We start from the raw sequence: 15,246 nt of genomic DNA, 5'->3' as shown, positions 1-15,246 counted from the left end.
TTTACTCATAGACCAGGACCTATAAATAGGATCTACCTAAGCAGCTTCCCTACTTCTTCTCTGTCGGGACAGTGATGTCTAGCGCCAAGATGCTTCCTGGAGTGTAAGTGCGCTCTATAAAAGCCTATTCACATTCACATTCCTTGTATAGTCATAAGCATGTGAATAGTCCCACCCTCGTGCGGGGACCCCAGAGCATTTCATAAGACATATCTTCTTAAGTTGTCATCTTTCGCCTTCCTTCTGGAAGGCCTGTGTAGACACAAGAGATAGAAAGACAATAATGCAGTCTAACTAACTAGGCTACACTGGCCATTACTTCATTCTGAAGTGAAAAAAGGTAGCCAGTGCTTATAAACATTTTCAATTTATGAAGTTTAATACATATAGAAAACTCCCCTTCACAAAACTCCTTTTTTCATGATCGAGATGAAAAGGTTGGACAGAGAAGCCACCATTATATTTCTGAAAATGGATACCATGCCTTTAAGAGTCTCCTGAGACCACCAGTATCCCATGATGCACAGCTAGTGGTAGTTACTTCAGTTCTTCTTTCCGGCTCCTGTTTACAGGAACCTGGAGCATTGAGCTCTACCTCATTTGGTGTTTTTCATCAAAAATCACTTCAGAATTTACCTTTTTACAACTTCACTCGACGTTTTAGGTCTTTCTCTACCTTTTGCTGTCTTTTTCTGACAGATTTTCCACAGTTTATTAGTCAAAATGCCTTCCCTTTTTGACAAGTGTCCTAACTGTGGAAGAAAAAAAAGGCCAAATCTGATTTACAAAATGTGTATTCTGTGTTTACCTGTTTCTCATGTTCATGAGACATGTTCCATCTGTAAAACCTTCTCCAAGCGCACCCTGCATGTCAGGGAAAAGATTCGACTTCAAGGGGCAGAGGAACGAAAAAAACTGCAAGCAACATCCACAGGTGCGACCTCTGGACAAGGACAGGGTCAGTCCTCTACCAAAACTCTGTCTCCAGCTGCTGGGGGCCTCCCCAGGCGAAGAAGAGTGGAAGAACGACGCCGGTCCCGGTTGAGGATGACGACTATGTCGAGGGCAGGTATGACGATGATAAGTTTACCGTCGACTCAGGGCTCTGAGTCAAAGCTGCATTGTTGCTCCGCGTCGATGAGAAGAGTGGCGAGACCTCGTTCTCCCTCACGGCAGAGATCGCCATCGAAGACGTCTCCTTGGCCAACGTCGACACACCAGCGTCGATCGGTGCTGACTAGCCACCAACAATCGGCGTAGACTCAACATCGCTGATCGCCATCGAAGAGGCACCGACGATCGCCGTCGAGAAGTCACAGACGGTCAATGTTGAAAAGTTCCCGACGGTCGACGTTGAAGAGTCACCGCTTTCTACGCCAAGACTACACCGATCGCAGACGCGATCAACCATGAGCCTATCGACATCGAGGGGGAGTTAACGGTCAAGACCAAGTCGAAGATAGTCATCGACCAGTAGATCGACGTCGAGGGGGAGATCTGGGAATTAATTTTTGGCTCCTTCTTGTCTTCAGGCAGCTTGAAAAAGGAGGAGGTTAAGTTATTCCTCGGATTCTGAGTACTCACGCACATATTCACCTACGAGGACTCCACCTCACTCTTATCCTCCTGGACCAGCAGAACATCCACAGCCGCCGCCTCCTCCTACTCTTCTTTCTCCGCCACCGCCTCCTCCACCTCCTCGGGGTCTGCTGCTCCTCAGCCCACAACTCCTGCTGTGCCTAGAAGACAGAGATCTAGGTTTCGTGCGAGGGATCGATCTCGCAGCCACCGAAGTTCATCCACACGCTCTCATCACCGACATTGTTATGAGAGATCTCGCTCATTGCACACCAGAGACACATCCTCCACAAGTACTGGGAGATATTCACCCACACTTTCAGACTCTCTTCCCCACAGGGTGTCTCCTATTGACCACATTACCACCTTCCAAGAGGTTCGACTACGAGGGGCGTCCAAACTAAATATTCCATTGTCCACCTCTGTGCCATCAACTTCAGTCATCTTCGAAACACTCCAGCAGAGACAAGCTTCTAGTCCCATGCTCCCTCTGATGCCAGGCTTATTGGAACCGGCGATGGAATTGTTCTTAACACCTTCTTCCATCAAATCCGCTTCTTCCAGGCTGCAGAAAAAATACCGCCCGCCTGAATAAGATCCAACATTCCTCCGGACGGACCCCATGCCAGACTCTGTTATTATTGTGGCAGCTAAGAAACAGCACGCTACGGTTCCGACGTCAACAGTACCGCCTGATAAGGATAGCCGTAAAGTTGAATCTGTGGTGAGGAAGGTATGTAACACGGCAGCCACTACAATGAAGGCTGCTAGTGCTACAGCCATGCTTGGGTAATCTGAAAGAAACACGTTAGTGATAGATTTCTTACCTTAGAATATCTTCAGGCGTCAGACTGGATCCGGAAACTTTTGCGTAGCAGTACCCTTGCGCGTCGGTAGGCATCGTCTGCGGCTCCGCGTCCGTCGTCGGCGTCGTGGGCGCTGTGATGACGTCGTCGGAGTACTTAGACGCCGCCTCTGCGTGCTGACGTCAGTTCTTCTTTTTTCCGCGCCAGCCAGCGCAGATCTGGAAAGAGCAGTTACCCAAGTCAATTTTTGACTAACTTTTGATCTTTTTTGGATCATTCTTCGAAGTCTAACGACTCCGATTGGTGCCGTAGGGATGCCCGGTTTTAAACACTGTGAGGAGTGCGACCGCACGATGTCAGTCACGGACCCCCACCACCTGTGTTTGACCTGTTTAGGCGTCGACCACGACGACAAGGCCTGCTCCGACTGCCGGGTCCTATCTTCGAAAGCCAGGCGGGAGCGGTCCCGCAGGCGACTTGAACTCCGGCAGTCGGCCCCGCGCCGCGCGAGGTCCCGGTCCCACGGGAGGTCGAGGGACAGGTCGTGGGGACGGAGCCACCAAAGCTCCGGGAGTCGGCACCACTCCTCCGGGTCGAAGTCGTTGTCAGGTAAGAAGCACAAGAAGTCGAAGAGGCGTCATCGCTCTTCTGACTCCCCCCGACGCTCGCGTGACGCGGCCGGGGGTTCGGGTGACTTCGCCCACACGGCTCCTTTGGAGTCGCGGGCGTCACGTTCCGGCCCACACCCTCCGGTCCCTGGGCAGAACGCGACGCCGGAGGAGATAGAGCGCTTCCTCATGGCCATGAGGTCCCTTTCTCCTCCGACGGGCTCCGCGGCGCCTACGGGCCCAGCGGACCCGTCTGGGGGCCCTAGCGGGTCGGGGGCTCTGCCTCCGACGCCGTCAGGTGCTTCGGCCCGGTGCCGCGGGACGCCGCTGGACCCTCCTTGGGCTCTGGATCGTCACCGGTGGACCTTACGACCCCCCCCCGGCGTAGGTCCGTCTGGTGTCGCCTCCGGCGCCGTCCTCGGGCGGCGCCGCCCCCGATTCCTCCTTTGCTCCGGTTCCCGCGTCGGAGCGGCACCGCTGGGCGCCGCATCCGACGCCGTTTGGAGATTTCCACTTCTACGAACCGGCCCCATTAAATTACAACCCTTAGTATCAGGAGATGGGTGATGAGGAGGATTGGGAGGGGTCTGAAAACCCTCTGGCCAGGGAGTGTCAGTCTCAAGAGGACTGGTCAGGAGACCTTGGGGAGGCCTGTGGTCTGGACACCTCTCCAGACACTGGTTTTGTCTCTCCTCCTACTGTGGCTTCGGAGGAGGGGGCAACCTATGGTGGGTGTTGACGAGGGCTGCCAAGGCCTTGGGCCTTGAGCTCCCCGTCGCGGCCGTGAGGACTAACCTCCTCACTGAGGTCCTTAAACCGCAGTCATGCTCGACCGAGCCTCTGCTGCCCTTTAACGAGGCCTTGACCGACGTTCTTTTGGGCACCTGGTTCAGGCCCGCTACGGGTTCGCCCGTAGATAGGAACGTTGCCAGACGCCACCGCCCGGCCCCGGGCGACCCATGAAACATGTCCTCCCACCCCACCTCCGAGAGTCTGGTCATCCAGGCCTCAAATTCCCAGATCGCATTCCCGACGGCTCCCCCGGACAGGGAATCCAAGAGGTATGAGAATTATGGAAAGAAGATATTCTCCTCTCTTAGTTTGGGACTGCGGTCTTCCAACACCGCATGCCTCTTGGGCCGCTACACCCACTCTCTGTGGGAGACGGTGGCAGAAGTGCTGCCAGAGTGCCCGTTGGAGATACGGGCCAAACTCGGCCAAGCCCTTGTGGAGGACCAAGATGCAGCCAAGTATTCGATCCGGTGTGGGCTGGATACCACCGACTCGCTGGGCAGAGCGATGGCTACAACAGTGGCAGTGAGACGCCACGCCTGGCTGAGGTCCGCCAATTTTTCGGCAGATGTCCAGCACACTCTGATGGACATGCCGTTCGATGGCCGTCGCCTTTTTGGCGACAAGGCAGACCACGCGCTTGAGGGCTTTAAGGACTCCAGGGCTACTGCCAAGTCCTTGGGCCTCTCGGCCCCGCGCCAGCAAACGGGTGCCTTTCGCTCCTTTCGTGGCCAAGGAAGGGGCGTCCCCACACGTGCCGCCAGCCACTCGCCGCAGGCTAACATACAGCGTGGCGGCGGCCATGGAAACGCTGTGGAGGCGGTCGGGGACAACGGCGAGGTCAGTCCACACCTTCCCCCGCAGCATCCGCCTCTAAACCCTCCTAGTCCGTGCTTTTCGGCCCATGTGACGCCAGTGGGGGGCAGGGTTCGCCATCACCACTCTCACTGGCGCACTGTCACTTCGGACAGGTGGGTGCTGCAGATCGTCCGGAGGTGCTACACCCTCCCCTTCGAGACGACTCCTCAAGCCATGCCACTGCAACACCACCGCGTATCGGGGGTTCACTTGCGGCTCCTGCAGGAGGAAGTTTCGACCCTCTTGGCCAAGGGGGCCATCGAGCGCGTTCCTGGGCCAGAAGTAGGACGTGGTTGCTACTCCCACTACTTTCTGGTACCCAAGAAGGGCAAAGGGGGCCTACGCCCTATCTTGGATCTGAAGAACGTCAACGGCTTCAAAATGCTGACTCTGGCTCAGGTCTTAGCTGCCCTAGACCCAGGAGACTGGATGGTAGCGTTGGACTTGCAGGACGCGTATTTCCACATCCCAGTCCTGCCGGCCCATCGGCGCTACCTGCGGTTCACGGTAGGCCACGAGCACTTTCAGTTTACCGTGCTCCCCTTCGGCCTTACCAGCGCCCCACGGGTGTTCACGAAGGTGATGGCGGTGGTCGCAGCTCATCTGCGCAGGTTAGGGGTCTCAGTCTTCCCCTACCTCGACGACTGGTTGTTGAAGGCGGGCTCGCCCCAGACAGTCGTCAGCCACCTCCAGACTACGGCGGATCTCCTGCACCAGCTGGGGTTCTCCATCAACGTGCCGAAGTCACACCTGTGTCCCTCTCAGAAGCTCCTTTTCATCGGAGCGGTTCTCGACCCGGCGCAGTTTCGGGTTTACCCACTCGAACAGCGGGTTCGGGATATACAGGCTCTGATTCCAATCTTCCAGCCTTTATCCCGGGTTTCGGTCAGGTTGACGCGGCAGCTTCTGGGGTTGATGGCCTCCTGCATCCTTCTGGTGCATCAGGCACGGTGGCGGATGCGGGCTCTGCAGTGGGACCTGAAGTTTCAGTGGGCCCAGCATCAGGGCAACCTGTCCGACCATGTCCTGATCTTGGAGGGCACTGCGAGACAGCTGCAGTGGTGGCTCACGGACCGCGATTGGGTCAGCGGCAGATCCCTCTCCCTTCCCCAATCGGAGCACGTAGTTGTGACGGACGCGTCCCTCCAGGGCTGGGGAGGCCACATGGGAGAGGCGGAGATCAGAGGCCTCTGGTCTCCGGCGGAGTCCCGGCTCCATATCAACCTTCTGGAGCTGCGGGCGATTCGTCTAGCACTGAAGGCATTCCTCCCCTCTGTCGGGGGGAGTGTAGTGCAGGTGTTCACGGACAACACCACCGCCATGTGGTACTGCAACAAACAGGGTGGGTTAGGGTCGTGGACCCTCTGCCAGGAGGCTCTGCGCCTCTGGCAATGGCTGGAACATCAGGGCGTGACTCTGGTGGTTCAACACCTGGCTGGTTCACTGAACGCCAGGGCGGACGAACTCAGCCGTCGGTGCATGATGGATCACGAATGGCGCCTGAACTCGGACGTGGCGCAAGGTCTCTTTCTGCAGTGGGGAGAGCCTTGGTTAGATCTATTCGCCACCGAAGAGAACGCGCAATGTCATCAGTTCTGCGCGTTGGAATTTCCAAGGCAGCACTCGCTCGGAGACGCTTTTCGTCGCAAGTGGAGTTGCGGTCTGTTGTACGTCTTTTTGCCTATACCACTTCTGCCCAGAGTGCTGAAGATGATCAAGCGCGACCGGGCACAAGTCATCCTTGTGGCTCCGGACTGGGCACAAAGGTACTGGTATCCCGAGCTAATCGGTATGTCAGTCGATCCCCCGGTTCGTCTGCCTCTTCAGGAGGACCTTCTGTCGCAGCAGCAGGGGACGGTCCTCCACCCGAACCTGTCCAGTCTCCACCTCCATGATTGTAGATTGAGCGGCGACAGTTGAGGCCATTTGACTTGCCTCCTGAAGTTTGCAACATCATTCTGGCAGCCAGGCGTCCCTCCACAAAGTCGGTATACGCCTACAGGTGGAACAGATTTGTGGCATGGTGCACAGCAAAGGCTGTGGATCCCCTTAATGCCCCTCTTTCTGAGGTTCTCCTCTTTCGTCTTTCTCTTGCCCAGCAGGGCTCTGCTCTGGGCACTACCAAGGGCTATCTTTCAGCTCTTTTAGCCTTTCTGAGGCTGCCTGATCAACCTTCTTTGTTCAAGTCCCCTATCGTTAATCGATTCCTGAAGGGCATCACACATACGTTCCCTCTTGTTCCCTTCGTGATGCCTCAGTGGGACTTTAACCTGGTTCTTACATTTCTGATGTGCGCTCCCTTTGAGCCACTTCACAACTGCCCTCTTCGCCTTCTCACTTTGAAGACTGCCTTCCTGGTAGCCATCACCTCTGCCAGGAGAGAGAGTGAGCTCCAGGCTCTATCTTGTAAACCTCCATTCCTTTCAGTCCATCCGGACAAGGTTGTGTTATGGACCAGGCCCTCCTTCCTACCCAAGGTAGTCGCGGCCTTCCACATTGGGCAATCTATCACCTTGCCCACCTTCTTTCCGCCTCCGCATCCCTCAAAAGAGGAAGAGAGGCTCCACCGTCTGGACCCAAAACTTGCGCTCTCATTTTATTTGGATTGCACACGCCAGTTCCGGGTGGATGACCAACTCTTTGTTGGTTACGTGGGCGCTAAGAAAGGGAAAGCGGTGCACAAGCGGACCATCTCGCGGAGGATTATCTTGTGTTCCAGGCGTGTTACTCCTTGGCTAAGAAGGAACCCCCTGTAGGGCTGAGGGCTCATTCCACTCGAGCCACAGCGACGACAACTGCTTTGGGCCGAGGTGTGCCCTTGCAGGACATTTGCCAGGCGGCTACGTGAGCTTCACTGCACACGTTTGCACAACATTATTGCCTGGACAGTCAAGTCCGGAGGGATGGCTTCTTTGGCCGTTCCGTCCTCCAGGACTTTCTGGTGTGATTATTGGTTCGCAGACCCACCACCACAGGGTTGGTATTTCTGGGGTATCTATTCTAAGGTAAGGAATCTATCACTAACGTGTCTCTTTCAGATGCACAAGTTACAACTTGTGTAACGACATATCTGTAAGAGACATTAGTTAGTGATAGATTTCTTACCGACCCACCCATCCTCCCAGTTCTGCGAACCGATATCTAGGGTTAAGGTCATCCCCTTTCAGGGCCCTAGTTTCATGGCACCAGTGTTGGTTTTTGGCATAGCTCTGCGTTTCTGGCGCGGAAAAGCTATGTCTAAGAACTGACGTCAGCACGCGGAGGCGGCGTCTAAGTACTCCGACGACATCATCACGGCGCCGACGACGGACGCGGAGCCGCAGACGACGCCTACCTACGCGCAAGGGTACTGCTACGCAAAGGTTTCCGGATCCAGTCTGAGGCCTGGGGATATTCTAAGGTAAGGAATCTATCACTAACTAATGTCTCTTACAGATATATCGTTACACAAGTAGTAACTTGTGCGTTAAGACCTTTCCCTTTGGGAATCCCATCAACAGTTCGCCGACCTCCTGCCAAGGGACAAGAGGGAGACCTTTACAGAAATATTGAATGAAGAACTCTCATGCGGATGAGGAGAGGGCTTGCATGAAGGCGTAAATGGAGACCTTGAAGGCAGTAAGTCTTAAAAAACTAAAAGAACAACGCAAGACTCTCCGCCCTTTCCAAAGACGTTACTCTTCACAGAGGTTCCAGAGATATCAGGGCCGTCAGACAAATCAGCAACAATCATATCTGATAGAGACTACTAGCCGCAGATTCCTTAACGTACAATTATCCTCACGCGTGAGACTGGATCCAGAAAATTTTCTTTGCCCCAGCATCTCTGCGCGTTGGGGGGCGGTACCGCGTGACTCCGCCGTGACTTCAGCGAGGTCACATTAGCCTCCCCCCGGCGCACCGACGTCAGTTTTTTCTCTTTTCCGCATGCAACGCGGATCCGATCGTTTACTGACCTGTTTTCAGTTCTCCTTTTTAGGTCTTGGTTCGTGGAACAGTGTGCGATTGCCTTAGGACTTCAAGTCGTGTACGGAGTGTGCATGCTAGATGTCGGCGACGGACCCTCACCCGATGTGTATGTGGTGTTTGGGCGAGCGCCATAACTCTACGGACCACAAAGCTTGTCAGCACCTTAAACCGAAGTCCCGGCGGGAGCGCCGGAGGAAATTACTGTTGGCCCGCTTCTCCAGGTCGGTATCGTCCCAGTGTCTGTCCCCTACCTCCAAGGGCATCGCCCCACGCCATGGCCCCAAGGGCAACGCTCGCCAGCTGGTAGGTCCTGTAGTTTGTCTCCGAGGTCTTGTTCAGCGGAGTGCGTGGGCTCCCCTCGGGTCGTGCGCCCCAGCCAGTCACCACTCTATCTGCTGCTTCGGGCGTCAGGATGACCAGGGCCCAAATAACAGCCTACACTGCGGCTCTGCAGGCTTATTTGGCCCCTCCTCCACCTCCAGAGACATCCGCGGACCCCTTGCCTTGCGCGGGGGCCTTCCGTGGAGTCGCCAGCCGCTTTAGCCCCTGTGCCGAACGTTTCTGCTTCAGGTTGTAGGAGGGTGGTGTCGTCGAGCGGTAGTCCTTCAGGGCTCCGCTCTTCGACCCGTGGTGTCCCTGCATCGCCGCACATCCCTACAGGGCACCCTGTGGCGTCTCAGGAGGTCGCCGGGACTCAGGGCTTGATCCCGAGTCCCCCTCGGCCCTCGGAGCAGGCGGCTGCCTCTCCAGAGGCCGAGCCGGTGTCATTTCGGTGCCGGAAGCTTTCCTCCCTGGCCTTGGCGGTGCCGCATGTGGAGGCAGGGGCCTGGGGAGCTTTCCCGAGTCCCTCCCAGTCCTCTCCGCGGGCGGCTGTCCCGAGTGAGGTCGAGCTGGCACCTTTTCGGTGCTGTTCCTTAGCCGCACCGGCTCCGACCCGCCTCATTCTCCTAAGAAGCACATGGTGGAGGAGGTCGACTCGGCGCCACCAATGCCCTCTCCGGAACCGGTCGTCGTCGAGCCTGTGCCTGTGGCAGACTCCACAGCGCCGTGCCGGCGTCGGGTCCGTGATTCGTCTTCTGAGGAGGTTCCCTCCTCCCCAGAGGTTTGTCATCTACTGGTTTCTCACTCTCCGGAGACAGGGCGCCGCATTGTTGCTTTTTCACCGGCATCTTCCAGGGAGGGCTGCTCGCCGTCCCCACGGCCTAAGCACTCTGGCCTTCCTTTCCACAGCCGCGGTTGGACCCTCTACCGGCTTCTCCACCCTCCCTGGGGCCCCTCAGGTTCCCTTCTCGTCCATGAACCCCTCAACATTCCCGAGCTGGCCGCTCCCCCCCGTAGCTGGACTTGGGGACGGACGGCTCAGTTTGCCGCTGTCGCCCACGGAGGAATTGCTTTTTCCCCCCACAGCGCCCTATGGAGGCCATTGTCGCCTTCGTTCGGGCTATTTCCACGGCCACTGGCATTTTGTGGATGGGCGAGCCTCTCACCCCTTTCCCTACAGATAATCTCTTGGAGGTTCTCCACCAGGTGTTTGGTGGATGGGAGCTGTCCTTCCTTTTGAAAGTCGCTCCACAATTCTCTTTTGGGGGATGGGGGCGTCCTGCCACAGGTGATCCAGTGCCTCAGCCGCTCCTGCATCTTCACCGTCCTGCGCCGCACTACTCTGTTATCCTTTCCTTCCACCCCTCTACTCAAGGCTCTCTTCTGCGGACTGCCTTTCCGTCCTTGCCTGTGGTGTTGTTTCCTCCGTCTAAAGAGGCCTGGTGGTTGGGTTCCTGGAGGTGTAACATATTCGCTTTATCCAGTGCTGCTGCAGGCGCTCAACACTCTTTGTGTGTTGGCTAGGGCTACCTCCAGCCTGTGGGATTCGGAGGTGTCCCTTCTTTCTCATGTCTTCCATGAGGGTGCCCACGCTGATCTATGGCACAATGTGTTGGATGGTCGGGAGTTGGCCTCGTTTATCCTCTGTGCGGCCTTGGATGTTGCCGATGTTCTCTGCTGTGCTATGGCCACTTCTGTGGCTCTCCGTCGCCAAGCTTGGCTGCGGAATGCTGTTTTTCCTGAAAATATTAGGGAGTGTCTGCTTGACCTGCACTTTGATGGGGTCCTTTTGTTTAACACTCATGCGGACTCCGCCATTCAGCGTCTCCTTGCGGGACTCCGTTCGTCTCCCCCTCCGTAGGCTGTCTTGTTGATCTTCCGGGCTTGATGGGAGGCATTATCCCACCTGCTCTTGGAATCTGCTGTTTTTGAGTGGGCTGTTTATATATTCTGTGTGGTTTGACATGCCTTCGAGGTCCCTTGGTTGATCCCTCTATTCTGTTGGCTGCTGGTTCAGCCCTTTTGGCAAGTGTGCCTTTTTTGGCTGATTGCTAATCCGTCTGTGGTTCCTGCCGCAGGTCTTATTTTCTTGTTCTCTGTTGCTGGATTTTTTCCCTAAGAGTGGTTCCCATTTTTCTTTGGGACGTGTCAAACCCTAAGTGGGATACTTTTAGCTATTGTATAGCTCTGTCCTACGCTGGGTGGGTGTGGACTCCCCTTTGCGGGTTGCTCACCTATCCTGGCGTCGCTGTATTCCGCTAGTGCGGTTTCTTAGCTCTTGTTTGGGCATAGCTTGTGCTACTCCAAGTTCTGTCGTACTCCGCTAGACCAGCTTTAGCATGCCGTCTGCGGCGTTGTGCTATGGTGGTTCCACCCCCCGTTGCCCCCCTTTTATTTTTGTCCGGCGTTTCAGCCTGGTCCTCTGTCTCGTGTTCCAGGGAAGGTATTTTCCTGTCTTCTGGTTGACGGCTTGGTTTGTCCTCTGTCTTTCTCTTCTTCTCTCTAGTTGGTCCTGCTTCTTCATGGTCAGTTTCTGTCCAGAACGGTCTCCTTGGGGTCGTTCTGGAATTCCCTAGCCTTGTTTTTGTCTTGAGCTCAGCTTGGTCTGGGTGCTCGGCTTCGTGGTGCTTGCCAACTGCCGGTTGCGCCCACCTGCTTTTTCCGGTCCGCGGCTGGGGGTCCTGGCGTGGGTTCTTGTGCTCCTGCCTCTTGTTCTGCTGGAGCCTTGTGTGACTGCGTCTTTCTTCTCCTGTCTGACTTTCTTGGCTGTGGGGCCGTTCAGCCTTGTCCGTGGTCTCAAGGCTGTGGCCTGGTCAGCTGTTCCCTTCACTGTGTGTGTTTGTGTGTCCTAGGGTGGAGGGCTTTGCCACAGTTTCTACCTCTTCTCCTTGGAGTCTTGGGGTGATTCTTTCTTCCACGGTACTCCTCTGCTGTTGTCTGTCCCTTCAGGGCTCTCTGGCGGATGCCGCTGGTCTCTTTGGGGCGTCCGGGCGACTGGGTCTCCTTTGCCTCGTCCTGGCTTCCCTCTGCTTGATGGGGGCTGGGCCACCCTTCCTGTCCCCTTTCTACATCCCCTGCTGGGGCTCTGTGTTCTTCCTCCTGGGGGGTTTTCTCCCAGGCCCTCCTCCTCGCATCTGGGTATGGCTAGGATATCTATTCTACGTTAAGGAATCTGCGGCTAGTAGTCTCTATCAGATGAACGAGTTACTTACCTTGGGTAACGGTGTATCTGCTAGAGACGATTCTAGCCGCAGATTCCTTCACGATCCCCACTTCCTCCCCTTTCTGCGAGGACCCTTCGCTTGGTCTTCTGCACTCACCTGCCTCAGGGTGGTTTGTCTTCTGCGAGTGCCCTCTTTCATTCCTCCCCAGCTGGATGTTTTGTTTTGTTTGTTTGTTTGTGTCCACTCCTTCCTTTCGGGTAATTGATTGATTGGTAAGTTCATGTGTTCCAGTGTGGGGCCTACTCATACTTTCTCCTTTTTCACTGCTTGACTTTTCTGACACATGTACAGTCCCTTGAGTTGGGGTCTCTTGGCTGGGTACTTGGCCTTAGCTCTTTTCAAGGGATGCGACTTTCCTTGATGGTGTTGTTTTAGGGTAATATGTTGTTGCTCTTCTGTTCTGGACTTCTTGTCCTTCACTGTTAATGGACAGTGGTTGCAGGCTTCTTTCGTCGGCTGCAACATTTTTTCACATGTTGTTTCCATCTCCAGGGGGAATGTCCTATTTCCTTGCAAGGTTGCCTTGCAGTAACTGTGCTCTGCTCTTCCCTCTATGACTTAGGTGCCACAGTGCCTGGCATTTCCCCGAATGGTGCTGTTCCTCATAATTTGCTTCTTTCCTTTTTGTTTTTCTTGTTTTTTGCACAATGTTCCCATATTCTAACAGTTTTGTTCGTGATGGCTCCACGTTGTGGCACGGAAAAGTTCTCCGAAGAAAACTGACGTTGGCGCGCCGGGGTGGGGCTTATGTGACCTCGCTGACGTCATGCCCGTGGATGACGTCAGGGCGGAGTCACGCGGCACCTCCCCCCCGGCACGCAGAGATGCTGGGGCAAAGAAAATTTTCCGGATCCCGTCTCACGCCTGGGGATAATTCTACGTTAAGGAATCTGCGGCTAGTATCATCTCTACCAGATAGATACACCATTACCGAAGGCAAGTAACTCGTACATCAGCGGTTATTCCAACCATTTCAGAGCCATCAACCTAGTGGACGGGAAGGCCAGCAACCTGCACAAGGAAATAAGGCGCCTGTTGGTTCTAAGACTTGAACCCTTTTTCCCCCTCTTCTGTTACCCACTCCGGTGGGGGGAAGCATTAAAAATGTCCTGGCAGATTGGCAAAAAATAACTCTGGACAATTGGATGCCGAATATTTTTCGCAATGGATACTCGCTATGTTTCACCAGCCCTCCTCCATCGGTCCCTCCAACACACTCACGTACCAACTACGTCAGGTTCAATTGGAGGCCAACATTCTCTTACAAAAAGGGCAATAGAAACCGTTCCTCTTGTATAGCGGGGAACAGGACTGTATTTCAGGTTCTTTCTGGTCCAAAAGAAAGATAAGAATGTGTTCAGACTGATTCTAGATTTAAGACACACAAACAAGTGGGTTTGGAGAGAGAAAACCTGAATGTTAGCGTTGCATCAAATCTACCCTCAAATTTATCAGAGGGATTGGTTATGCGCGATAGATCTGCAAGACGAATACTTCCAGTCCACATAGTAAAGCAGCATTGCGAGTTCCTGAGATTCACAGTGGTAAACAACCACTATCAATACTGTATGCTTCCATTCGGTCTGTAGTACGCTCCCAGGACAGTATCAAAATGCATGGCAGTAGTGGCTGCCCATCTGAGGAAGCACAAGGTGTTCGTCTACCCCTACCTAGACGACTGGCTGATCAAGGCGTCCATGTCTCGGGGAGCTCGACTACATTTCAGTCCCTCAGATGGTGGTGTTCTCCCCGCAATCTCCTGCAAGGGATCCCGTTCCACAAGAAGATTCCGAAACAAACCATAGTAACGGATGCGTCTCTCCTTGACTGGGGTTCACATACAGACCACCTTCAGATACAGGTCAAGTGGTCCACGAAGGAATCCACATACCACATCAATCTGATGGAGCTACGAGCAGTCCATTTGGCTCTGAAAACTTCACTCCACTCCAGTTCCCTGCTCGTCTCGACGGACAATACGACATCAATGTTCTACCTCAACAGGCAGGGGGGCTTGAGATCACTACCGTTGTCTCAGGAAGCTCAGACGATCTGGAGATGGCTCTTGGCCAGAAACCTGCCCATCATAGCAACTCACCTCCCAGGTGTTCAAAATGCTCAGGCCGATGCTCTAAGCAGACTCCTTCAGGAAACGCACAAATGGGTCTTAACCCCTTCGCTGTGGGGGTTAATCCCCCGCTGTGCTGGGGGGAGGGGGTGCGCACAGCACCCGCATGCTCATGACAAGCTGAGCTCGTCATGAGCTACGGCGCTCCTGTGCTCATGACTAGCTCAGCTCGTCACAGGTGTATTGCCTCCAGTGGAACGCTCAGCACAGCGGGGGAATTCTCCCCACACCTGAGCGTTCCACGGACCATGACGAGCTGAGTTTGTCATTAGCACCGGAGCGCCGTGACTCATGACGAGCTTAGCTTGTCATGAGCATCCAAGAGGTTAAACAACGATATGGTGCGAAATATCTTCAGCAGATGTGGGTACTCCAGAGGTCGATTTGTTTATCACCGCAGAAAACAGTAAATGTCGAAACTTCGCCTCCAGGTTCTACCAACCGGGAACTCTGAGAAATGCCCTGTGGATAAACTAATCAGACAGATTTCTCTACGCCTTTCCTCCGATACCCCTGATCCCGGCAGTCCTCATCAAGCTTTCGCAGGTAAGAGGGTTAGGCTCAATTCAGAAACGCCACCACATTCATGCATTCCTCCTTCGACACCAAACACACATCGCGTTCCTCCAGGAATCCCATCTCACAGACGCTGAAACTCAGAAGATGCGGAAAAAATGGAGGGGATGTTTCACAAATTATTCAGCTTTTGCTAGGGGGGCCACTATCTGGGTACGACATGGGATCCCTTTTGTTGAGATTGAACGCCGGGTGGACGATCAGGGGAGGTATATCTTAGTGAAAGGAATTCTGGATGGCTCCCTGCTGGTCTTGGGGAGCATTTATGCCCCAAATTTTGATCAAGATAAATTTCTACAGAGACTGAGTATGGCTATAGCGGACTGGGATGGGATCCCTTGGGCTCTAGGAGGGGACTGGAATGCGATACTGGACGTAGGTTTAGA

This window comes from Lissotriton vulgaris, chromosome 3_2 (assembly GCF_964263255.1).
Source record: "Lissotriton vulgaris chromosome 3_2, aLisVul1.2, whole genome shotgun sequence".
In the NCBI taxonomy this organism is placed as follows: domain Eukaryota; kingdom Metazoa; phylum Chordata; class Amphibia; order Caudata; family Salamandridae; genus Lissotriton; species Lissotriton vulgaris.
This window is presented reverse-complemented; position numbering follows the sequence as displayed.